Raw genomic sequence first — 24,954 nt, forward strand, 5'->3', positions numbered from 1 at the left:
TCATAATGCAGCCGCCCAGCGGCCTTCGCCTCCAGGATGTAGTGAAAAGAGTAAAGGATGCCGTGAGCTTGATTCATGGTGGCAGAAAGGATACGTCCTATGTCACAGCTGTCATGCTGCCTCGGCTTCACCCATGGCATGTTTCTTGCAAAGCAGCTCAATAATTACTTTAGAGGTATCAGGCTCTCATTGGGCCTCATTATGAGTATGGAGGTAGTCATGCCGCTATTTGCGCCATGACTACCTCCCATACCGGTGCCGTGTCTGGTTTGGTGAGATGGGGACTTACCGGTCCAGTCCGACCTTGGTGGGACCGGCAAGTCCCCATTCACCAAACCATTCCCCATTCCCATTTGAGCCCCCATAGGACTCAATGGGAAGGAGGAAGTAGCTGATAACGGTATCGCAATTTGCGGTACCGTTATTGGCTCTGATTTCCCTTAGCGGGTCCCGTCCTTAAGGCGTTAAGGGAGGGACCCGCTAAGGGAACTCGTAGTAGGGCGCAAAGGGATTACCGGCACCGGTGTCCTGGTATCCTTTTGAGCCCTATTCGTAATGAGGCCCGTTGAGATGTTTGTGGCTGAGCGTTGCCCTTGGAAATGAGTCCGGCCACATATGGGTGAGGTGTTACTGTCTCACTTGAAATCAACACAAGTTTCCTGATCGGGACTGAAGTCTATGCTTTCTGTATGGGAAGGAAATGATGTATTCTCTTTCATCTGATCTGCATTAGAGTCCTAATGATAAAACAAAATGGTCACTTTCAGGCTTGAACTTTAGTATCCCCCACATAGCAATTTTCTCCATCGGCAGAATATTGTTTCTATTTTACTTCCACCCAGCATCCAATTTGCAGGATGGTAAAACTGTGCTACCGTTTGTCACAGCACTTTAAATAAGCCAATGGAAGGTAACATGTATTAATTGAAATAAAACCACATGGCTGATTAGGCTGCTTGGGTATTAGCAGACCATATTATGTAACATCAAACATTCAACAACCCTACCTTTCAGCAGGCAGAGATTTAAATGTGTCAATAGAAATCAATAATTATTATCCTCATCACCAAACCAGATGAGCTCCTAAAAGAAGGCTGCATGAAAAAAATGCTACATGGTTTTTTATCTGAAATGCGAACAATTCACATTTCAGCTGCTGGTTCGTCCGTGGTCTGTTCAAAGCAGAAGTATTGACACATCATATTCATGGTAGTTATTATGTCATGAACCCACAGAAATCAGCTCAGTTGCAACCACTGACATTACTTTTAAGCAACCGAGCACATGTGGGAAGTGTCTATTCAGCAGAGCACACCTTCCTGCAGAGAAGTCACCGTGACTTTCCATTACACAAAGGACAGTATCCCTCCTAGCGAGCGTTCTGTCCCACTCTGTGTGTTGCTGTGTGCTCACCCGACAGTGTATCAGTATATGTATATCGGCATGTCTGTGTGTACATCTCTATTGTGTGCCTCCTACCTGCATGCAGGCATGACAGAGTGCTTTAATGATACAAAAGATAGCCTGGCACTTGAGTGGTAAAGGTGGTTGTTCATGGGCCATCTGACAGTGTGTGTATGTAGAGAGGTGTGGCACTTTTAGTGCCAGGCATGAAACCAGAGGGAAGTGGGTCAGGGCAATTAGGGTGTTACAAATCCATGCACCATGGACGACCCCGTCCCCCCGCCCGGGCTCATTCCAGCACGATTCCACGGTCGTAACCGGCGGACCGCAACACGCCGCTATAGCCCTGCCTTGCGGGGGGACTCAAACAACAAGCCCGGGGAGACAAGAAGTAGAAGCTCCCGCACGGGGAAGCTGGATCCAGATCCCGTCTCCGACCCCTGAAATAACCGGGGTAGCCCCCTCACCCGTGGATTGCATGAGAGCGACGCTGACGACAACGGGGCTCCGGCCCTGCCGCACGGAGAACTACAACCAGCCAAGGGGACAAGAAGTAGCTGTGCCACGGCCTACAGGAGAGTAGCACAGCCGGAATGCCAGGGAGCGACGCTGCGAGGAGACGCACGGACCCCCTCCATGGCAGAGAGCCCAAAGAACTCGAGGTGAGGAGAACTGCGGGAGGGGGCACGTGATTAACAAGGCCGCCGAACACTTCCACTATAGGGGACCACAGATACGCACCACTGGCCTAATTATGAACGCTCCCCTAAGAACAGACTGGGAAACGTATTTCACCAGGCCGAACCCTGGAAACAACCCGTGCAACGCACAGTGTATAGGACCAAGCCAAGTTCACCAACCCAAGCATACGGCAACCCCTCCAGGTCGTTGCAGCGTGCGGGCGCTCCTACCCCGGGAACAGACGGGGCAGAGTACTTGCACACCCCTTATCATGTCCGCCAGAAACAAGGGGAAAATAGCCACCATGGACACATACATATCCACCAAAATGAAGTCCCCCCCGCAACCACGTCCCTCCACCCCCGAACAAATACAAGCAAAGGTAGCTGAATCCTCCGAAAACCAAGCCCAGGTGTTGGAAGCCATTGCATCCTTACGGACATTCATAGACTCCAGAATTAGCGAGTTCAAATCCGAAATACAACTCATGCGCCAGGATGCCCGCAACCTAACCGAGAGAGTGACGAGCGCTGAGACAAACATAAAAGAAACATCTGACGACGCAACGGAACGGAAAGCTAAGGTTGTTGACCTGGAAAGGAAGGTGGCCGTGCCTGAGGCCAAAGCTGAGGAGGCCGAGGGCCGGGCTAGGCGTAGTAAAGTCAGAATACTTGGGGTCCCAGAAGGAAGCGAAGGCTCGAACCCGACGGCCTACATAGAGTCCCTGATACAACAAGAGATAGGTGCTGAAAAACTAACACAAGGTTTCTCGGTCGAAAGGGCGCATAGATCCCTACAAAAAAGACCTCCACCGGGCTCACATCCTCGCCCCATAATCACCAAAATACTCAATTTTCAAGACAGAGAAATCATCCTACGGCACTCCAGAGAAGAGGGACCCTTCGAACGAGGAGACTCTAAAATATCCATCTACCCCGACTACACCCAGAAAGTCCAGAGAGAGAGAAACTCATTCGTCCCGATCAAAGCGCGGCTCAGACACCTGAATTTGAAATACATGCTGTTATACCCTTCAAGACTGAAGGTGATTCACAAGGGACGTGAGATTTTTTTTTAGAGACCCCCGCAGCCGCCAACATGTGGCTGGAAGACAACAACCTTGCAGAGGGTAAAGACACACAGCCTTCGGATGAGTAACGAGCCTCCGTCGCAATCAACCGAAGCTTGGAATGGCTCACAAGGCCAACGCATGAACAAAGGCAAACTAAAACCAAGGAGGTAAAACCACACAACAGTCAGCTATATAGATGTGGCCCTCGCTCGGCCCAATGCCAGACACAGGACCCCACCCCCACGACCAGTTCAAGGCAGGCCAGCTGCCTGACCGACCTTACTCGTGTCCGACACCCGGATGGGTCCAGACGGCACGGGGGCGCCTGAGCACCGAAAGGAACTTGTAGTTGCTGGGCGCACCAGTTCAAGTTATGTTAATTGTTCTGTTAGTTATGCAGTCTTCAAAACACCAAAGAGGGAAAGGCATGTGCCCAGTCGACCTTGGAGACCAGAGACGAGGGAACACTGAAACCTGGGCATGGAACCTCACAGCCACGGGCAAAAACTCCCCCGGGAAATCTGGGGTGACCGGATTGTAGAGACCAAATTACCATTGCAATGGCATCTCAACTCAGGGTGTTGACGTGGAATGTTAGGGGAATGGGCACATATTTGAGAAGGAACCGGATCCATTCCTACCTGTGAAGGAAAAAGATCTCGATTACAATGCTTCAAGAGACCCATCTTACAAATGAAGCCACATCCAAACTGTCCGAACGATGGGGAGGGACCAGTAGAGGGGCGCCCTATTCCAAGTTCACCAGAGGAGTATTCACGTGGATAAACTCAACAGTGCCATTCCAACTACTGGACTACGAAGCTGATAAAGAGGGCAGATACCTAATAATGTGGGGAACTATCGAATGCACGACCGTATGCCTGGTAAACTCATACCTACCACAACACGGAATACCCTCACACCTCAAAATGTTAAGCGCCAAAATGATACTTCGCAGAGAGGGAGCTTTCATATGGGGAGGCGATTTCAATTGAATCAGGAACGGAACTATGGACAGATCAGACCCCCCACGCCACCTAAACAACACCGCGGCCAACGCACTAAACAGTACAATAGAACACCTCGACCTAGTGGACATCTGGAGGGAACAACACCGCACTGAGAGGAGCTACTCCTACTACTCGGCCCCACACAAGATCCACACAAGAATAGATGATCTGCTAATAGACCGAGAGCTGGCACAACAGGTGGAATCCACAACGTACCTAGGCAGATCCGATGTTATACATCCTAGGCCTGGAACCAGTGGCCATTTACTTCAGAAAACAGCACTTTGATGCGGGTATCAGGCTGGGCAATGATCACTCCATAATATCCTTGTATGCGGATGACGTCCTCCTATACTTGAGGGACCCACAGCTCAATGCACGAGTTGCGCTAGACATCCTGGACAATTATGCCCGATACTCCGGGATTGAATCTAGCAGGCCAAAATCCTGTGCGTTCCCACTAGCAAGGCTCAGGAGCTTGGACAATTGTGATTTACCAGATGTCGGGGTGAAATGGCAACCGGAGGTATTTAGGTACCTAGGTGTCCATGTGAGCCACACCCCTGAGCTCACACACGAACATAACACGGAAAAAGCGATAAAAGGCCTCTGGAAATCCATGAAGTTTTGGTCGAAGCTTCCACTCGCAATGATGGGCAGAGCAGCAATTGTCAAAATGATAATCCTCCCCCGACTCTTATACTACTTCGTGAATGTTTGCCACTACTCAGACCTCCTTTCTTCAAAAAACTGGAATCTTTAATCAAGGACTTCATATGGGGGCCATCCAGACTTAAACTCTCCTTAGCCATACTCACGCTCCTGTACAAAGAGGGAGGGATACAACTACCAGACCTCCAAAGATACTATCTAGTTGCACAACTCAGTCACGTCACTAAATGGCTCTCTGATGATCAGTCTGTCGAATCGGGGCTGCTGCGGCAATCATCTTCCAAGCTATTCCCCAAGGAGATACTTTGGAACCCGATGAAACAACCATCTGACGTCCCCATCATAGTAACCCTGGGCAGGCAGGTATGGGCTAGAACCTGCTTCCTCCGACAACTGAAACACCCATACACTCCCAACAACCCCATCCTGGCCGATGCCTGCAAAACACAGACGGATCTCGCGACAGCCAGAAACTGGGAAAGAGCCGGAATCTGCACATGGGGCGATATGTATGAAGAGGGCACATTCAGAGAACTAGAATCGCTACAAGCCAACAAAGGAATCACGAGTGGCCAATTTCTGTGGTACCATCGCCTTAAGACAACTGCCAAAAAACAATGGACAATGTGGCCAGAGGAACCCGCCCCAGTCCCCCTCCTCCAGGAAATGTGTGACCTAGCTGATGGCTGGAAACCGGTGTCCCGCCTATACAATAAACTGATCGACAGACCCAACCCGAAAAGCACAACACTGAGACAAAAATGGGAAACCGAGCTGGAAATCACACTATCAGATAACGAATGGGAGCGAATATTACTATACCCCAAAGAAGTGTCAAGAAACACCAGATTCAAACAGATCCAGCTGAACGTCTTATATAGAACGTACATGACCCCATCGAGAGTGGCTATCTTCAACAAACAGGTATCCCCACAATGCCCCTGGTGCGGAAATGACAAAGCTGACATGATCCACATGTTCTGGACTTGCACCAAAACGGCAAAGTTCTGGTCCATGGTGAAAAACACCTGCACGAACGCTGGCCTAACCAGATACGAGTGGAACCCAAAAGAACGCTTATTAGGGACCCATCCCAGACTGAGCAAGTACAAATACCTATTCAAACTAATGGACTTAGCCTGCATTCTCGCAGTGAAATCCATAGCAATGGCTTGGAAGTCACCAGGGGGTCTGAGGCGTGAACGATGGCTTAAAGACCTAGAAAGATGGACGGAAGCTGAGACCAGAGCCTGGCAGGAGGGAATCAACACAGGCGGCGACAATGCCAATGACACCCTAGAATCATGGAAAGCTCTGCTGCGCGACATACAGTACGCCGCGGACCATAAACCCCCCTGAAAATGCACCCCTAACAGCAAGTTGACGAAGAACCACCCGAGAGATGGAAACGCCTCGAAACCAACCCCTTCTGGCGTCGGATTCGCTGGACAACTGCCCCCTCCTCACTCAAATAGACAAGAACTTCACACTGCAACATGAAGACTGCATTGGTTATCCGTTTGTTTGTTTGTTACGTTGATATCTGTTAATTATTAAAGCATATGTATTTGCACAAATGCTAATAAAATACTTTACAAAAAAATGGTTGCTTAGCTTACCATAACTGGCGATTTTCTGAGATTTTCCGGTTTTACCTGTAACCATAATGTCCCTGTAACAACGTTTTTCCATTGAATTTCATAGGTTTTTATTAGTGCAATTTAACCATAACGTCCCCTTAAATGAGTTTTTTTATTGAATCTATATATATATATATAAGATGTTGTACATACATTAGGAAAAAATGATTCAATTAATGTAACATTTTGGAGCTAATTTGCTCCAATGAGTAGACAGCTTTTACAATTATTCTTAAACACTGCTTACCATGCATGCATGGCAGAGAGGGTTTAATTCTACGTGTATACGTGGCCTGTCACGCGAGGATGGTAGTCTGTGTTTAACTGTATACGCTGGCAGGCAGCATCTACAATGACTCCCTATGGAGGAGTCCTGCTTTATGCGGGCACATCAAGCCGGCAAGCTGCGTAGGGCTCTACAGCATTTGCACAAGCATGAAAATGCATGCCGGTGCAAAAGCTGGGGCAGTTGTATGGCAGACAGGAAGGAAGGTGGCATAAACGCAAGCTGCATTCCCCCCCTACTCTCCACCATACAAATGAATGAAAAGGAGCCGTGGTGTTAATGGACGGCATAAAAGCCTTGCACAGGGCTTTTAGGGCTTCCATTCATGTTATGGCTCATTGGAAAATGAGCACCTTGGCATTTTTATGTTATTTTCTGGCTCAAGTATTATGTGCCATCACTTCCTATGATGTCACCAAGGCCGAAGTTTGTATGACATCACTTCATGTGGTGTCATCACCATGGTCAAAGGCCATCCAGAGTCACTTCACCTAGTATTTTGGTGAATTGATGTCCCTGCAGGAAGCCTGCTATGAAAACGTAAACAGTAAGGACACTTAAGGGCCTCATCGGGAGGTTGGCGGTATCCCAGCAGTAATACCGCTGGGATAATGCCAACGCAAATAGTATTACTGCTACCTGGTCCAGCGCTATTAGCGCTGCATCACGAGTAGTGGTAGGCGGTTAAGCCCCAGTCCCCATTGGGTCCATTGAACCCAATAGGGCTGGGAGCGCTATTGGCGCCAAAAATGCCCTCCCCGCTGGCACATTCACCTCCAGCTCAGAGCTAGACCTAAAGAAAAGTCGATTTAGAGGAGTACTAGACCACAAATAAAGTGGTTGATGGAATCATATAGACCTGGCACAAGTTAACGGAATTGACAACTTTCCGTTGCGCAGAGCAAATTAAAATGTAATTTAACGACAGTGGGACTCATTACAAGTCTGCCGGTCTGGAAATAAGGGTGCCAGTAGCAATGTACTGGCACCCTTTGTGGTCTGCCAGACAACGAGAATGACTGCATGGGCCGGTGCTCCCGGCAGGTCTGACCTGCAGGCCCCAGCAGGCATGTTTTTTCACGGAAGCACCAGCATCGTTAGGAACAGTGCTGGTGCTTCCGTGACCCCATCCCAGTCCTCTGGGACTCCACGGGAATGGGGACTTACCTCTGCCTGACATCCCGAGCCGCTGGGATGTCCCGGTGGCATCGGGATATCAGGTGACGGAACAGTGTGACGAGGTCGGCAGTCACCCACCGGTAGCACCGGCAGGTTACTGCCGCCCTCGTAATGCAGCCCACTGTCTCCACAGTTTGCGGAACATTGGACTGCAGGCTGTCCATTTAATTTTATGGCCACGTTAAAGGATGGTGAAAAGGGTTTACTGTTTCAGTTGGAGGTTAAACGTGGTAACGTCTTCCTGTACTTTGAGCTGAGCAACGTCATCTGAAGTAATTCAGCTGTGCTTCCTTCACTCACCTCTGACTGCCCGGTCATTTGGTTGCGCTGCTATTCTTATCTGGTAATGACTTGTCAATAATTCCAAGAATTCAGGATTGAAAGCATAAAATCAGAGTCCGAGTTCATGTAGGCACGTGACAACTGATAGCACATGGGGGCGTAAGACACATCTGTGAATACGCCTCTATTGGATTTTGAAACTTCAAAAAAGAAATTATTACATGAACGCAAATTTTACAGTGCAAACATACTAAACATGATCGTTTCTTTATTTCATCATGCCAAAGAAGGAATAGCATTACTGAGGTGCCTTCATATAATGCACATGCCAAAATGAGTTAATCATATACACATACCTGCCAACCCTACTGATTTAGGCAGTAGGCTATTGCTTTTTAAGCAGTCCTACCGCCTACAGATTTGGGTGACAGATCCTACGGCTTTTTACAGGGGCAGGTAATGTATGTGACTCTAAGCAGGCTGCTTGAGGCTAGGCCCAGGACAAAGCATGCAACACATTAGTTAGTCCATATGTGCGGTGGGCGGGTAAGTGATTACATTGAGGGATGAGCTCAGACCAATCCAGTGACCAGACAGCTACATGACTCCACCCTGCACTCTGGCCAGACAGCGCATAGGTGAACCACAGTGAAGGCAAGTGGCAGAGCTCACCACCATCACAAAGCATCTGCATATCAGACTGAGGTGGGTCTCAGTCTCCATGTTGTTCAGTTATTCATCTTGCACTGCAGGAATACATATGGATTGCCCAGGCTGATGCTACAGAGCAGTGGCAAACGTTGCCTACCAGCTCTGTGTGATTACCTTCTGTGGAGTTAGGTCATTGAATTCAGCGTTAAGTTACCATTACATTTGAACAGCTTTCCACGTTGTGCTGTTTGATGGGTTGTGTATTTTAGAATACTCCAGTGGTGCCAACAATGTATGTTTTGTATTTTCCTGTGATGTAATTATGCGAAGTATTATTTTTGGTCACAGAATGTTGGCAAGTATGTATACACCTATGTCATTGTGTCATTTAAGACAAGCTCTTTTAGGGTACATTACATGTGGCGGAGGTAACATGAATTACAGTGAGAAATAGCGCAACCCTTACAGACATTATCTGAGCGGTTCACACGAGAGGAAATTATACTATTAGTGTGACCTTTATCACGCAAATAGCACAGAGGCAGTACACGGAAGTCAATATTACAGGCGCCTGACCAGGAAACGTCTGTGAACAAGGAAGAGTAAAAAGGATAGGCAGTGGAAGAAAAGCATGGACATAGAGGACGTACACATGTGTGTGTGTGTGTGGGCTATTACCTCCACGTCCCTCTTCCTCGTCACAGTACTTACGTGTGTGCCGTAAGGGAAGGCACATATTTACCTCAATCTAGTCAGATTGATGCAATCCTTCCAAACCCAGTGGGACGTTCTTCCTAGGCCTGGAGGAAGTGGCAGTGAAAGATGTGCTGGATAAAAAGACAGATTGGGTCTTTCTTTACAAGCAAGGCGTATGCTGACATGCACCTATCCCTACGACTAGTAAGTATACTTCCTACGCTCCAAAAACAGTTTTAGGGGGTTTCATTAAAATATCAAAGGCAAATGAGGAGGGACTTGATTGTGCTCTTATTCTTGAAGACTTCCGATCTCAAGTGGAACTCATGTCGGATCTCGTTTACGACAGAGTTAAGGCATCTGTATTAGCCATGGGCGCAGTGGTAGCCAGCCAACATCACTTGCACTTAAGAGACTGGTGAACACTCACCAGAAAACAGCAGTGAGATACCCTTTGAGTTACAGATGTTGTCGGTGATACCCTCGAGGACAATGTACAGAGGGTCTTCCATTAAGGCAAGCAGCCTAACAAATTACACAGGCAATGGGACATTAAACATTTATTCAGCGTCCAGATGCTAAGATCCGTTCTATAGGCAAAATTGGTTTTCAGCAAAACCAAATGTCAAAACGAAGACTGCCACAGAAGCCAAGAAAAGGGTTCTCCTGTCAGGAAATTAGAAATCATGACACCAGACCATTAGTTGTTCAGAGCCTGGAAGGCCCTCTCCACAGATAGATGGGTAACCAATATAATCCAGTGGGGCTACAAAGTAGAATTTGCTGCACACCCAGAACCATCGGATCAGGTCATTGTTTATACCCAAGGGCCGAGCAAAGAGACTGGCTATGATCACAGACATTCAAAAACTCTGGGAAAAGAATGTGGTATCCTTATTCCATTATCATCCTAGTGCCAAAGCCGAATAGGAAATTTCAGCTACTGCTGTACCGCAGGAACCTGCACGTATGTTTCTCTACCAGGCATTTTAAGATGGCGAGTTTACAACGCATCATCCCAATGATCAAGGACAAGGACCTTCTAGCATCAATCGATCTACAGGATGCGTACTTTACTATTCGGATTCACATTACGCATCCGAAGTATCTGAGGCTTTCAATAGTGAGCTGCCATCTCTAGTTAACAGAGCTTGCCTCCAGTCAAGGTGTTAAGACTAGTGGTAGCTCAACTGCAGAAGAAAGCAATGCACACGTTTCTCAAGCTAGATCACTGGCTGACCTACTGGTACGTCAAGAGAAGTCACACCTGACCCATTCACAAGATGTAAAATTTATAGGATCTAGGTTCTGGATGCCCAGCTGTCTGGTTGTGCACTGTGGGTCCCGTGCAGCGAAACTGCAGGCTCTATTGACAACTCGCCTGAGGGACAACTTGACCACTGCCATTCGAGACCTCTAAGCAGAAGGACTCATTGTGTGGGTTTGTGGTGCCATGAGCAAAGCTGCCCATAAGGGAATTGATCGATCATCATCCCAAAGGTTGGAGACCAGAGTCACAAGACAAGTGGCACTGGTCCCCATATCCCAGAAACTATGCAGTGGGCTCTCTGGTTGTTGCACAAGTAGTATTTATTTAGCGGATTTCAACTAAAATCGACCCCAGCAATCATGATTACAACTGACGCCTGTAGCCAGAGGTAGGAAGCTTTGCCGGGGAACATCCAGATCCAGGACGAATGGAACTGCCAGGAGTCAGCCGAACATCCCCGGGCCATCAACACCTTCTCACCTTGGTGATTCAGAGACGGGTGGTGGTGATGATGAGGATGGACACCACCTCGTCCATGGCCTGTATGAACCAGCACAGTATTTTGGTACAAAACTCTGAACTTATTAGAAAGTAATAGGAAAGTAGACAGAGCTCAGCTTAATATCCCTCAGGGTGGTTCACATCAGGGGCTCAGACAATGTAAAAGCAGATCAACTGAGTGTTCCCCTCATTATCATGGGAACTACAGCCAGAATCTTTCCAGCTGGTCTGCAGGAAGTGCGTTACTCCCATTATGGAATTTGTTTGCTTGCCCTGTCAATGACAAAGTGCCCAGGTTCTGCTACACATTCCCATCTCAGGTGACATGAGGGATAGATGCTATGGCAGTTGAGTGACCAAAGGGGCTTCTATATGAATCCCCTCCACTGCTCCTTCTGCCTAAGGTATTAATCAGGACTAGAGACTTAGGGCCTCATTACACGGTAGGCGGTAGGGATTTACCGGCACCGGTAAAATACCGGTACCGGTAAATCCCTGCCGCCTTACTACGAGGTCGCTTAGCGGGTTGGAGTTTTAACGCCTGCTTTTTGCAGGCGTTAAATACCAACCCGCTAAGGGACCTCGGAGCTAATTACAGCACCGCAAAATTGCGGTGCCGTAATTAGCGCCTTCCCCATTCCCATAGAGCCCTATGGGGCAGAAATGGGAATGGGGAAGGGCAATGGCGGAAGGGGGATTTACCGCCCCTCCAACCTTGGGATGGGGCGGTAAATCCCCTTTCCGCCAAGGCGGTGCCGGTATTTTACCGGCATGAGCCATGGCGCTAATAGCGCCATGGCTCACCGCCTACCGTGTAATGAGGCCCTTAGAGCCTCATTACACGGATGGCGGTAATGGTTAACGGTCACCGTTAATGGTAACGGTGACCGTTAACCATTAGCGCCTTACTACGAGGTCCCTTAGCGTGTTGGTGCTTTAACGCCTGCTTTTTGCAGGCGTTAAAAACCAACCCACTAAGGGACCTTGGTGCTAATTACGGCACCGCAAAATTGCGGTGCCGTAATTAGCACCTTCCCCATTCCCATTATGCACTATGGGGCAAAAATGGGAATGGGGAAGGGCAGTGGTGGAAGGGGGAATTACCGCCCCGCCAACCTTGGAATGGGGCGGTAATTCCCCCTTCCACCAAGGCGGTGCCGGTATTTTACCGGCATGGACCAAGGTGCTAATAGCACCTTGGTCCATGTGCTAATACCGCCATCCGTGTAATGAGGCCCTTAGTCCCAGAGGTGATTCTGGATGGCCCAGCATGCAAAGAAGGTCCTGGCTTCCGTTTCTGCTGGAATTGGCTTCATCACCAAATCTTTCTAGGGGGCTTGAAGACTGAAAAGCAGAGATGGCAAAACCTGGACCTTACGCTGCTACTGGCTAAAGAAATTCAAAATGCAGGTGACTCTCCATGAAAATAACACATGAGAGACACTGGAAAATGTTTTCGGATTTATTTTCATCTTGCAATTCCTACCGCAGGATTTTAAAATGGGATAGACAGTGTCATCCTAAGAGTCTCATAGGGAGGGACTCCTAACAAAGTTTCTAAAAAGGGACTTCCGGTTGCCCCAGCAGGGAATCTCAGCCCGTGACTTAACCCTTGGTGTGAATGAGTTTTCAGGTCCCTCCTTTTGAGCTTGTTGAGTCGGTTACATGTCTTTATAACAACAACTTGTATGTAGCAGGCACATATACGAAAGAAAAAAAATCTTTTTGGGGGTTCCCCCAAAACCCTGTTTGCCACCCGTTAAATGCCACCCCAACCGTTTCCCCACAATATTTAACCCTTTACACCACCCCCACATGCATTTTCGTTACATTCTTCGTTATAAAGGTTTTGTTATATGTGCTAGTCTACAATAAAAGATTAGTTATAAAGACTGTATACCATTGAGTCTATTAGCCCCAGCTTTTTGACCGTAAAATAGGACTTTCTGGTAGGCATTACCTCAGCCCGCATGTTAGGGGAAATCGACGCTCTTCTCTGTAGAGCTCCATTTCTAAAGGTTCTTCCCGATTCCTTCATGCACCGTTGCGACTCAGGGTTCATTCCTAAAATGCTCTTTAAGTTCCACCAGTCCCAGTAAGTGGTCCTCTCAATATTCTTCCTTAATCATTTCAATCATGAAGGGGAAACCTGGCATACCTTAGATGTGAAAAGGGTCTGACATATTGTGACAGGAATGCAGTGCTCAGGCATTGCTTGAGTCTGTTCAATACCTTTGATGGACCCAGTCCTGGTAAAAAAAAGCTTCTGTATCATCTATCACCAAATGGATAAGAACACAATCACAGGGGCATAGTTGGACGTGGATCAACCCTTGCCCGATCTAACCCAGAGGAGATCAATCAGGGGAATGTAATTGGAGGACATATGTAAGAGCAGTAACATGGACCAACAGAAAAACCTTTATTTTACACTATCGCCTGGGCATACCAGATCACAGTTACACGTCCTGCGATACATGAGTGTTGAGTGCTGGAAGTAAAAAAAGAGAGTAAACGATGGAATATGATCCAAATAAAAATGGTGATGGGGTGTATGAGCAACATAATGTTTTGGTCGGAGTCATTTTTTTTTTACCCAACCATCTCTGGCTTGGATATTCCTCATGTGTAATTACTGGGATGAGGAAGAGGGACCTGGATCTATTGCTGGGATTACTTACCAGTAATCTTCATTACTTCTAGTCTTACCCTTCCTCATCACAGAATTTACCATCCACCACACCCTGCCACAAGGATAAGTATGGGTCCATAATGTGCTTGGTGAATATAACGGTTGCCTTGTGGGACCTAGGAAGTCTTATGCTCTTGGAAGGAAAAGGGCAGAGTAAACAAACAAGCTTAAAATGGGTTCTTGTGTGAGGGAACAGGGAAGAGTAGGAGCAAAGCAGCCGCGTTCAGTGGCATAGAGGTGTAGAGGAGCATTGCAGCACTGGACTGGTGTTGAAGGCTTCACTGTCTATTGTATGAGACAGGGAATTGGTGTATGCAACAGCCAGAACTGGTCATCATGCTAAATGAATTTTGATCTGGGTAGCATAGAGAGCACTGAACAATATAGATTAATGGTGCTATTACAAGTCTAGAAATTGTCAGCAGTATTCAGATATGCAGCTGCTTAATGACAGGAAGCATACATGATGCAAGCAATACCCTGGATTTAGAGTCTGGCTAGACTGCATAGGTGCTGGTTCATCATCAAAGCATTAGGATGTTTGTACAGAAAATCTGAGCTACTGAACAGGAGGATTTTTTTGTTACACTTCATACATTACCGATTAATAGTTCGTCTTTCCTGGGTGTCACCTACACAAATATACGGATAACACCCAGATCCTCATCACTCTCACTGATTGCTACAAGAAAGATTAAAACAAAAACTGAATGAAATCTACCAGGAAATTCAGGCATGGATGGCCACACATAGCCTGTGTCTAAATGATGACAAAAGGGAGCTCCTAATTGTAGGCACTCAAGCGCGCCTAAACAAACTCGACTACTGTTATAACTCTTTTATCATTGATGGCAACAGCTTTAAAGTCACCAAAGAAGTTAAAACCCTCAGTGTTTACTTAGACTCAACTCTCTTCCTAAAAAAACAAGTTAATTCCACAGCTTCTTGCACGGCCTACACAAACAAACTAATTAACACCTGCAAACCCTTTCTATCCACAAACAGTTGCCTTACATTGGCCAGGTCCTTGATCCTATCCAAACTGGACTACTGTAACACTCTATTCCTAGGCTTATCTGAACATAACCTGAATAGACTACAAGTTCTCCAGAACAACTCCCAGCCACATTTCAACCCTCAGAGGGGATTCCCACTGGCTCCCATTTTGCAACAGAATCAATCTTCGTTCACTTGTCATCACGCACAAATGCCTAGCCAACATAGCTCCTCAGTACTTGACAGATAAATTCTCCAGACAACGATCCACGAGACCTACCAGGACTCCTTACCTACACTGCTTTAATATACCTAAATTCAAACTAAAAACAGCAGGGGGGTCGAGCTTTCCTGTCCTGGCAGTCAAATGCTGGAATTCCCTCCCAACCACCATAGTAGGTGAACTCTCCTTTTGGACCTTTAGAGCCAAATTGAAAGACTGGCTCTGTGCCTAGTACCTCCACATTGACCACCATGCAGGCCCTAACTACTCTGTATAACTCTGCATCTGTAATCACAACACCCTGCAGTCTACCTGCCTCCATGCAATATGTATCTGTAACTGTAACGACCTCCCCCTGTCAATGTAAACATGCCTGTATAGCCATTGTAACTATTGTATTTTCTCAATCTGCTTGTGAATAATCTGCTTATAACTTTTATTAAGTGTAATGATAACCCTTTTGGCATTTTACTTCACCGCCTTTTGTTTTTATCTATACCACCTGTATCTTTGTATATAATTGTGTGCATATTCTGTAACTATGTAAGATAAACGCACAGTTGCCTCAGGGCTCAGTGCGCTATACAAATAAATAAACTAAACTAACACAGGGCACTATGGATTACTGTCGCAGAGGCTAAATAACTAAACGAAAGAGTGTACCCTTACTGATATTGTTTCAAAGCACAAACATTTTGGGTGAACAGATATTTAATTCTTTGAATCTGTCCACTAACTTTAATTTATTTACAAAGAAAATTAGGTTTCAATATTCTGCGAATCCTAGGATTAAATCATCCGCTGTTTATAGATTTCCACTCGCTTAGTAAAATGACTGTGTGTTTCAAAAACATGTGTTTAAGTCATTATTGCAATGGTCAACAAAAGTAGGAGAAATGTGTATAAAAGAAAACAAACGTTCAATTCCCGATTCCAAAAAAGTATTGATCATATAATTTTTAACAAGAAGCATGACAGAAAATCAAAATGGTTATAATCACAACCAGGGGCATAAAGAAAATAAGTACATCCACATGGTACAATTAGTTGAAAGTTCAAAAGTACAAAAAATAAATTATATTATGTTGTCAGACATGCATATAGTAGAAACAGAAACAAAAATAATGATGAACAAACAATGTTATATAGTTAAATCACTAGAAAAACATGTGTTGAGAGATGGAATGCAGAAAAATCAAATGCATGATAATAGTTCAGTAAATACATTGCATCATAGATCCTATGTGGGAGCTTTTAATTGTCCCTCCTTCAATAGTTTATATAGAGCAGTTAATGCTGCAGGGTCATTAGATACAAGATATCTTTTCCTTGCCAAGGTGAGAGTTGTTATTTGGATCAAAAATGTTCCAGAGGACAGGGGTATTTGTGTTTAATTCAGTTCCCTGTATTCCTCACGTTTCGGCAGTAGTCTATTGAAATAGGTCCGCCTTCATCAGGGCTCCTATTCAGGGACCCTGTAAGGAATGTATAGATATCGAGTGAGTGGAGTTGTACTGCGGGTGCCCTTAGTGTTGGGGCACTAGTGTAATCATTTATACTCTCAGCACCGGTCGGGAGGCTTACCTGCCGGTGCTTCAGATCCCAAGTGCTCGCGTACAGGTCACACAGGGGTAAATGCCAGGCAACAGGACCAATCGTGTAGGCAACCAGGAGATGTGAGGATTAGCACTCAAAATCACATCTGGGTGTCTCTATAGAGATTTAAAGAAAGTGGGACTATATGAGTGAGGTGCCAGAGTCTCATATATTAGTGTTAATACATTGGAGCTGTACATCCATTTGTTCAGGTTTTAAAAGTAACATTGGAAGACATTCTGTTGTACCTGATTTTAATGCAGTATCGTTACTTTTTTGTGTTCCAATCCTGTCGTCATCAGGTACAGTTGTGGATCGGTACTGACTTGCTGATGGCTCCTACGGGAAGAGAGCAGAGGCAGGTGCCAAGACCTTGTTAAGGTCAATTTGGTAATGTGATGCAGCAACTGGATAGCTGCAGGCATTGTTATAATGTGAGGTTGGTACTTCATTAGAACATGTGATAAATAGGAAGGCTGGGTTTGAAAAAGTTTCCAATGCGTGCAAGAAGTGTGCACTGAGTAGGCAGAATCTAGTCAAATGCCCTGTTTCATTGCAGGAGACAAAATGAAGCCGGGGCGTTGTGGTGCTCAATCAGAATATACACTCGGCATTTGTCTCTTGCTGCTGTAGAAATACGGCTGTGTGAGGCAGCGTGCTGAGGGGAGGGGGAGAGCAGGCTGCCGGGCCAGTGCCAGGTGGCTAGACGGTGGGAGAGAAGACTTGTGTGTGCGCTCAGCGGAATTCACCAGAGACGGCTTACCTCTTGGTCGGCGTGTTCACTGCTGCATGAGTCAGCAGGAACTAGTACAGAGTGAAGCGGGAGGCACGCCGTCTCGTTCGTGCAGCTTGGAATGAAGGGTGTGTGCGCCCAGCATCTGCGTTAGCAATATGCCCATAGCCATGGTGATCGCGCATGCGCCAAAGGTGGAAGTTAGTGTTTACACTCGTTGTCATGGCGATCACACGTATGGGTCACTCAATGTTATGGAGGGGGAGGAGAGAGGCTGTGCACAACACAACGCACGTCGAAAAAGTCAATGGCTGCCGAGGTGTCAGCACTCACCGTAGTCCACCCTTCTCAGAGCATTCCATGTAACTATTGAGTGTCACAGCGGGTTGGAGTGGCTAAGGTCGGTGGGGGTTTGTGGAGAGAGGTACGTGTCCCTGTGTGTTGGAGAGACCAATATGGGGTACATAGAGTTGTTAGTCTCTTTCAGGTGTAGCGCCTGAGGTGTCTGGGGCGCTAGTTTTTAGAAAATTAGATAAAGTGCACAAATGCATGTGTTCGTGGGCATGAGGTCAGGGAACCCAAGGCATGTGGGGGCTGACCTCGCCTATCGAATATTGAGCTTGCAGTGTGGATAGTTTGCAAGTTACACATAGGGGGACAAGGGGTTATGAGTCAGGTAGCTAAGGCTCAGAAACAAGGTTAGGTCAAAAGCAAAGCATGGTGCCATTTGTGGTCCAGGGACAAGGCACTCCTGTTGTTGTGGTGCGTAGTCTGGAGGGTGAGTACTCCCAAAGTTGGTTTCATTATGGTGGCAGAGACTTGTTCCCATATTTTGCAGTGGCGCAATCGATGTGGCAGGAAGGTTGCGGCTATTCCCCAATTATGGTGTCTTTATCAAGGGGTGATATTATATTACCGGTTGGAAAATTTCCTTCAAACCATGATGCTAGGTATCCAGCCGATGAATCCATCTGTATTCTTTTCTAAGGAGGCTTTGTTGGGTGTCAGGACTTCCCTTGATTTTTTCAACTACCCACCAGAGGCAGTTGTTCGGTGTGTGGTTGGCTGTTATGAAATGTTCCACTAGGGGCGCTGTCAAGTTTTTGCAGCAAATTTTAGACCTGTGTTCAGAGATCCTAGTGTTGACTGCTCTTGTAGTGTGACCAATGTACCGAAGCCCGCAGGGGCATTCAATACAGTAAATTACATTTTGACTCTTACAATCCGTAAGGTCCCTAAGTGTCCATTTTCGTTGTCCGATTTGAAAACTGCTCATCTTTTTTGTGAATTGGCAGGCCACGCAGTTGCCACATGGATGATGACCTTGTAGTGGTCTTAGTGTCCGCATGGGATTTCTACTTGGTTGAAATTGGGAGTGCACCAAGTATTCTCTGATGTTTCTGGCCCGTTTGTAAGCGAATCTAGGGGTTGGTTCACCCGGTAGATTCAGGCGTGCTATGTGCCAGTGCTTGTTGATAAATTTCTTTATTTGTGAAGTGTGAGTACCGAAGGTAACAACACAGGTGAGACAGTCTTCTTTAGTGTCAGTGGTGTCCCGTTGTAATTGGAGGAGGGTATCTCTGTTACTGTTGCGGGCTCTTTTCTTAGCCTGTTCCAACTGTTTTTTGGGGTATCCTCTTGCTCGTAATCGGGTGGATAGACTCTCCACATGTCGATTAAAATCTTCAGGCACTGTACAATTCCTACGTATTCCGAGATATTGTCCGTAGGGTAGGTTATCTTTGGTGTCAGCAGAGGGTAAATAAAACATATTTTGATCCCTCTGTTCTTCAGGGTGAGATGGTCTTGACTGTAAGGGAGAGCCAAAAGGGACTGCATATTGAAATGACTCTCCAATGAAGTCTGTTTGCTACCTGTCTGCCACCCATAGCCGTACCCTGACCAGAAAGGGCAGCTCTCAATGTTCACTCCAACTAAATTAGTGAAATGGCATCCCTGAGGTTGGCAGGGGATGTTCCGTCAGCCACTTCTTGAAGATGCACCAGGTTTCAGGATTGTGACTAATTGGGAATTGCTGTAAAGGAGCTGCCCCCAAAGGACCCAAGGATGACTCCCCACCCCACATGATGCTATGGATGCATTCATGACTCTGCTTCCCTTACACATCACACCATCTCAGAGAGCAACTTGTGTGAGTGGGAAAACAACATACATCCCAAAGCAGTCAGGTCAATATGCGTCCTTGTTCACTGTAATGGTCCATATCAATCCCTGAGGGATGAGGAAATTCTGTACTACAAGGGTCGTGGCCAGAGGCCAACCAATTTTTATTTCAAATTTTGGTGTTAAAGAGATTTGAAAATCTCGTCGAAGAAACATTTATTTACTGGTCCTGAGTTGGTTCTTTTGGTTGAAAGGTCTCCACTTGTTAGAATGTTTGTAGGAAGGAGTTTGGAGGAAATTTCCTTGTGATCGGATTTTGGAGGGTAACCCAAGTAGATACTCCCCCCAATTCAGAGTGGTTTGACCCAGAAATGGAATTCCTTGATGCAACTATACTTTGATCGGACGTCTTGGGAGCAAATCCTTTGGTGCAGCAGATGGAATACTTTAATGGACAACCGCGGATATGTTGGCCATGGCAGTGGCAAGGGGGGAGAGGTAATTGTGTGCTATGATACACCCATTTAGTGTCAATTATTCCTCTATTTGGAACCCTATGCCCTGTACAGTAGCCCCAGAATTGTTCAGCCTCTGACATGACGGGTGAAATAAATAAATCCATTGTTAGCTAAATGGCAATGCTTGTGAAGTAAGCTATTTGTTCGACATTTTGCGGCACATGGATATATGTACCACACAATTTCCAAGCAAAATGGCACCCTAAGTGGGACAAAGTAGTATGATGTATGGCAAACTATGAATCATACTTTTATTTTTTTAGACTTGGTACAATTGATTGTTTTCACTGGCACACACATGCCGGTGCATGTGAAGTCTATATTGTATGATAAAGACAGTCCCCTCAGCATGGCCTCTTTTATCTCCATGCACCTTGTGCACACATCTTGGGGAGCCTCATATCCCTGACATTACCACACGTCCTTTGGTTACCCTGAGATCAGAATATTCTCCTACTGCTAAAACCCACATGCCAAATATTCTGTTGGCCTTTCTCCCCAAGAATCTGATTTCATTTCTTTCTCTCCTTTTCTCTGTCCTGTTTCTAGCTCCTCCCCTGTATGTGTGATTTAGCTGCCGCCATCATCCACATAATTTCGGATTATTTCAACGCCCCACAAATCTCTGGTTTGATTTTCATCCAGTGTGCATCTACCCTGGACTAATCTAATGGAGTGTGATCAAAATAGATGAATCTCATTTCACTAATCTAGCTAATCATAACTTGCAAAATAGATATAGGCCAACATGTACACACAAAGCTTATACACACTGCAACTGTTCATACAAATGGCTTGCTGGGTCCAATATATTATATCTGTCCTGACAGGGACACCTTACAATTCATGCCTAGAGAGGTGATGCAAATTCCAGATGTGGATTCCTATTTATTTATTGATTTGATTTTGTATTTATTGTTTGCTTGTTTGGTGCTTACACGCCAAGTAAAACACCATTTCAAAGTGCCCACAGTGCAAGGGGAGTGTATAAGGGAGAGAAATACATTACAAAACACAATAATTAATAAGAGCAGTGGAGGGAAAAGGAGGAAGGACGAAGCTACTATGCCTTGTGAGTATTCAGAACGTGCAAGTGCAGCAAGGAAAAAGGGCAGAGGGTAAGTGCCGGGGAGTCGGGGCTCATGGGAGAGACACAGATGAAGTGCTTGAGTTTATGACTGCTACAATGCCAGGGGCCACGGTAGGAGTAAGTGCGATCCTCCAAGGTGTAGGGCGTGCCAAGGCAAGTGCTGAAGGGAGACAGGAGCTGGGCAGATTGGTTGTGGGAGGACAGGGGCCCCAAGGATGCATAAGGGGCAATCACAGCAACTGTGGGATTAGCAGAGAAGAGAAGAAGGGAAGGAGGAGGTGAGGGGTCGGTCTTGAGGAGCTTCCAGAATTTAAGAAAGTCCTGCTGAATGAGTAGGGAAATGGGGAGGCTATTCCACAGGAGTGAGCCAGCTGAGGAAAGCGATCGACCACCTACTCTCTGTTTAGCAAAGCGCTTTACACACAAAGGGCCTCATTACGAGTCTGGCGGTAACCGAGGCAGTAAAACCGCCTGGTTACCGCCAGACTCGTATTACCATTCCGCCTCTGTGACTCCCGGAAATACCAGGGCATTACGACCCTGGTGTCCCAGGAATTCCGGAGGCAGAATTTGGTTAATCCCCATTGCCATTGAGTCCCAGAGGACTCAATGGGAATGGGGAAGTGGAAACACGGCACCATCTCGTGATGGTGCTGGTGTTTCCACGTCCGCCTGCAGGCGGGCGGTGTTAAACCCGCCAGGTCAGACCTGGTGGGAACATCCCCTACCGCCTGCAGGAGTCGAGATCGGGCGGTCCGGAATTAACAGTGGTGGCGGGTTTACTGCCACTGTTAATTCCGGACCGCCCGACCTGTAATGAGGCCCAAAGTGTTAGTGCCAGAGGAACAAAGTGGTCTAGAGGGAGAGTATTTAGTAAGATAAAGTTGGAGATAGTGTGGTCCCTGGGCCCAGACAGCCTTGTGGATGATGCAGAGGGATTTGAATTTAATCCGTGCAACAACCAGGAGCAAATGATGACTTTTTAGGGCAGGAGAGATGCAGTACCTTGGTTCAAGACCAAGGATAAGTCTTGCTGCCCTATTATGGATTAGCTGGAGAGGTCGCAGAGTGGAAGAAAGTAGATTCAGGAAGAGGCTATTGCAATAGTCAAGCCTAGAGAGAACCAGGGCTCGGGTAACATTGAGTCTCAGGGGGAAAGTGAGAAAAGAGAGAATTCCTTTGAGAAGGAAGCACTGAAAGTGGGGCTTCTTGGCAATGTCCTGAGTGTGAGGGAGGAAGGAGAGAGAGGAGTCGAAGACGACTGCAAGGATTCTGGCTTCAGAAGAAGAGGCAGGGGTAAAGAGCAAGGAGGAAGGCCAGAGTGAAGGGATGAAGGAGGGAGCAGGGGTCCCAATAGGAAGATCACAGTTTTACAAGCGCTGAGGCAGAGATCGTTGGAGATGCACCAGGACTAGATGGCAGATAGGCAGTCAGGGATGATGGAGGGTGCAAGAGGGACAGCCGGAAGTTTAAAAAAGAGCTGTGTGTTGTCTGTGTAACACTGGAAGTTGGAGGAGAAGGAGGAGATGAGGTGTGCAGGCAGGGCAAGGCAGATGTTAAAGTGCCAAGGGGAGAGGATAGAACCCTGGGGGACACCACAGGTGGAGAAGGAAGTAGGCTAGTAGAAGGTGCCAAAGATGACTTGGGAAGAGCAGTAAGTAAGGAAGGTTGTCATCCAGTCCAGTGCCCGTTCCGAGATACCAATGGTATCGTGGAGCCTTTGTATGAGGATGGAATGGTTGACTGTGTCAAAGGCAAAGGAGAGATCGAGAAGGATGAGGACAGAAGGGGAGTTGGAGTCCAGAGATGCAAGCATTTTTTCACAGGTGTTCAGAAGAGCTGTTTTCGTGCCTCTGGATGCTCGGAATCCAGATTGATGGTCGTGCAGACCATCGACAGGTTTGTTGTGCGAGTTGAGTTGGGGTAATGCCAACTTCACCAAAAGCTTACCCAGTAAGGGGGTGATGTAAATAGGGCGGTAGTTGGCAGGGCAGGTAGGGTCTGCTGAAGGTTTTTCAGGAGTGGGCGCACAAGGGAGTGCTTAAGGGAGGAGGGGAAAGATGCTGTGTCAAAAGAGTGATTGCAGAAATCACCGACTGCGGGGGGCAAGGGAGCCAATGTTATCCTTGATGGTTCTAGATGAGCAAGAGGAAACCTGTTTAGAAAAGACCTTCATGGAACGGACAACTCTGATAACTTTTTCAGGTGTGACATGGGAGAAGGAGGAAGGAGGAGGGTGAGGGGCCAAGGGATGCAGGGGAGTGAGGTATGGGTTCAGTGGTTGGCTAGCAAGGGAGTTCTGGATGTCCTGAGTTTTGGTGCCGAAATGTGTAGCCAGTGCGTTGCTGAGGGCCTGGGAAGGAGAAGGGGAGGAGGAGACTGCGGAAGAGTTGGCTAGTTCCCTACAGATCTTGAAAAGTTCAGCCGTGTTGTTGGATGCACCTGAAACCTGTGCCTGTATGTGGGCTCTTTTCTTGGTGCAGATGGAGAGTCTGTATTGCCTTTGGAGTAGGCGGCAGGCCAGTTTGTCAGAGGGTGAGCCTGAAGTTTGCCACTTCCGTTCCTCCGCCCTGCACTTTTGTTTCAGGGCTGCAAGTTCGGAGTCATACCAGGTGTTACGCTTAGAGACAGGTTTCAGGCGGATCCTCATGACTGGGGCAAGAATGTCAAGGATATTGGTGATGTAAAGGTTGAGGTTGCTGAGAGCAGAGTCAGAGGTAGTATCAGAGGTAGGGGGTTCAGCGGGAATGAAGGTGGAAGTGAAGGCAGCATCTGACACTCTGTGCATAGGCCTTGGAGATCTGCTGCCATTCAGCTGCACCTCACTGATGATGCCCATTGAGATAGAAACAAGTGCCTGGGATTGCTGTTGTGAATTCATGCCACTTCAGTGCTGGACTGTCCTTTTGGGAAGGGCCAGAGTGATATGCACATTTCTATCCCTCCTCTGATATGGTAGAGGAATGAAACATGATTGTAGACCCTCCTGAGTGGGCACCATCGTATAGGACAGGTTATTGGGTTATAAAGAAATTGTTTGGTTTCAGCAGATATATTCAGCTGTTGTTGGCGCTCAGCTTCAACAATATAGTGGATACCTCTGGGCAAGGTTGAAGCTTTCCCACAAACTAGTGAAAACGACCTAGTAAACTGTGCTTGAAACACATATCAAAGAGCACAAGGTCTACAAATATCTGGGCACTTTTTCTTTTTATTTGCTTTTTTAGCAATGGTGCAAGCTATTTTAGTACCATTAAATCATTCATGGATATTCATGAAGAGCCAAACCTATGAAGCAACATGATGCTTGGTCAAGCACATGTGATCAAACACCAACTGGCTCTATGGTTTAAAGACTGAACTTCCTGGGAACAGGAAGACCTCACCACGTGATACAAGTCAAAAAATCAATTACAGCTGCTATCATGCAGTCGCCATCTTAACATGTCCAGAGATAAATGCTCAAGCATAAATGAAACCTAACAATCACATATATAGGGTGACTAAGGGCCTCATTACAAGTTTGCTGGTCCAGAAACAAGGGTGCCAGTAAGCTCCAAGTTTGCCTGCCGGGACCGCTGCACCCAGCATGTCTGACCCTGCCAGGCTCAGCGGCCACGGTAGGAAGACTCTTCACG

General features: G+C 46.9%; 1 protein-coding gene across 4 annotated transcripts in view; it reads left to right on the forward strand.

Moving 5' to 3' along the window:
* MEP1B (meprin A subunit beta) overlaps nucleotides 1-24,954 on the forward strand; it is a 465,679-nt gene that overhangs the window by 334,461 nt on the left and 106,264 nt on the right. The window lies entirely within an intron of this gene.

Source organism: Ambystoma mexicanum, chromosome 5q (genome assembly GCF_040938575.1).
Source record: "Ambystoma mexicanum isolate Mex_15411 chromosome 5q, UKY_AmexF1_1, whole genome shotgun sequence".
NCBI lineage: Eukaryota > Metazoa > Chordata > Amphibia > Caudata > Ambystomatidae > Ambystoma > Ambystoma mexicanum.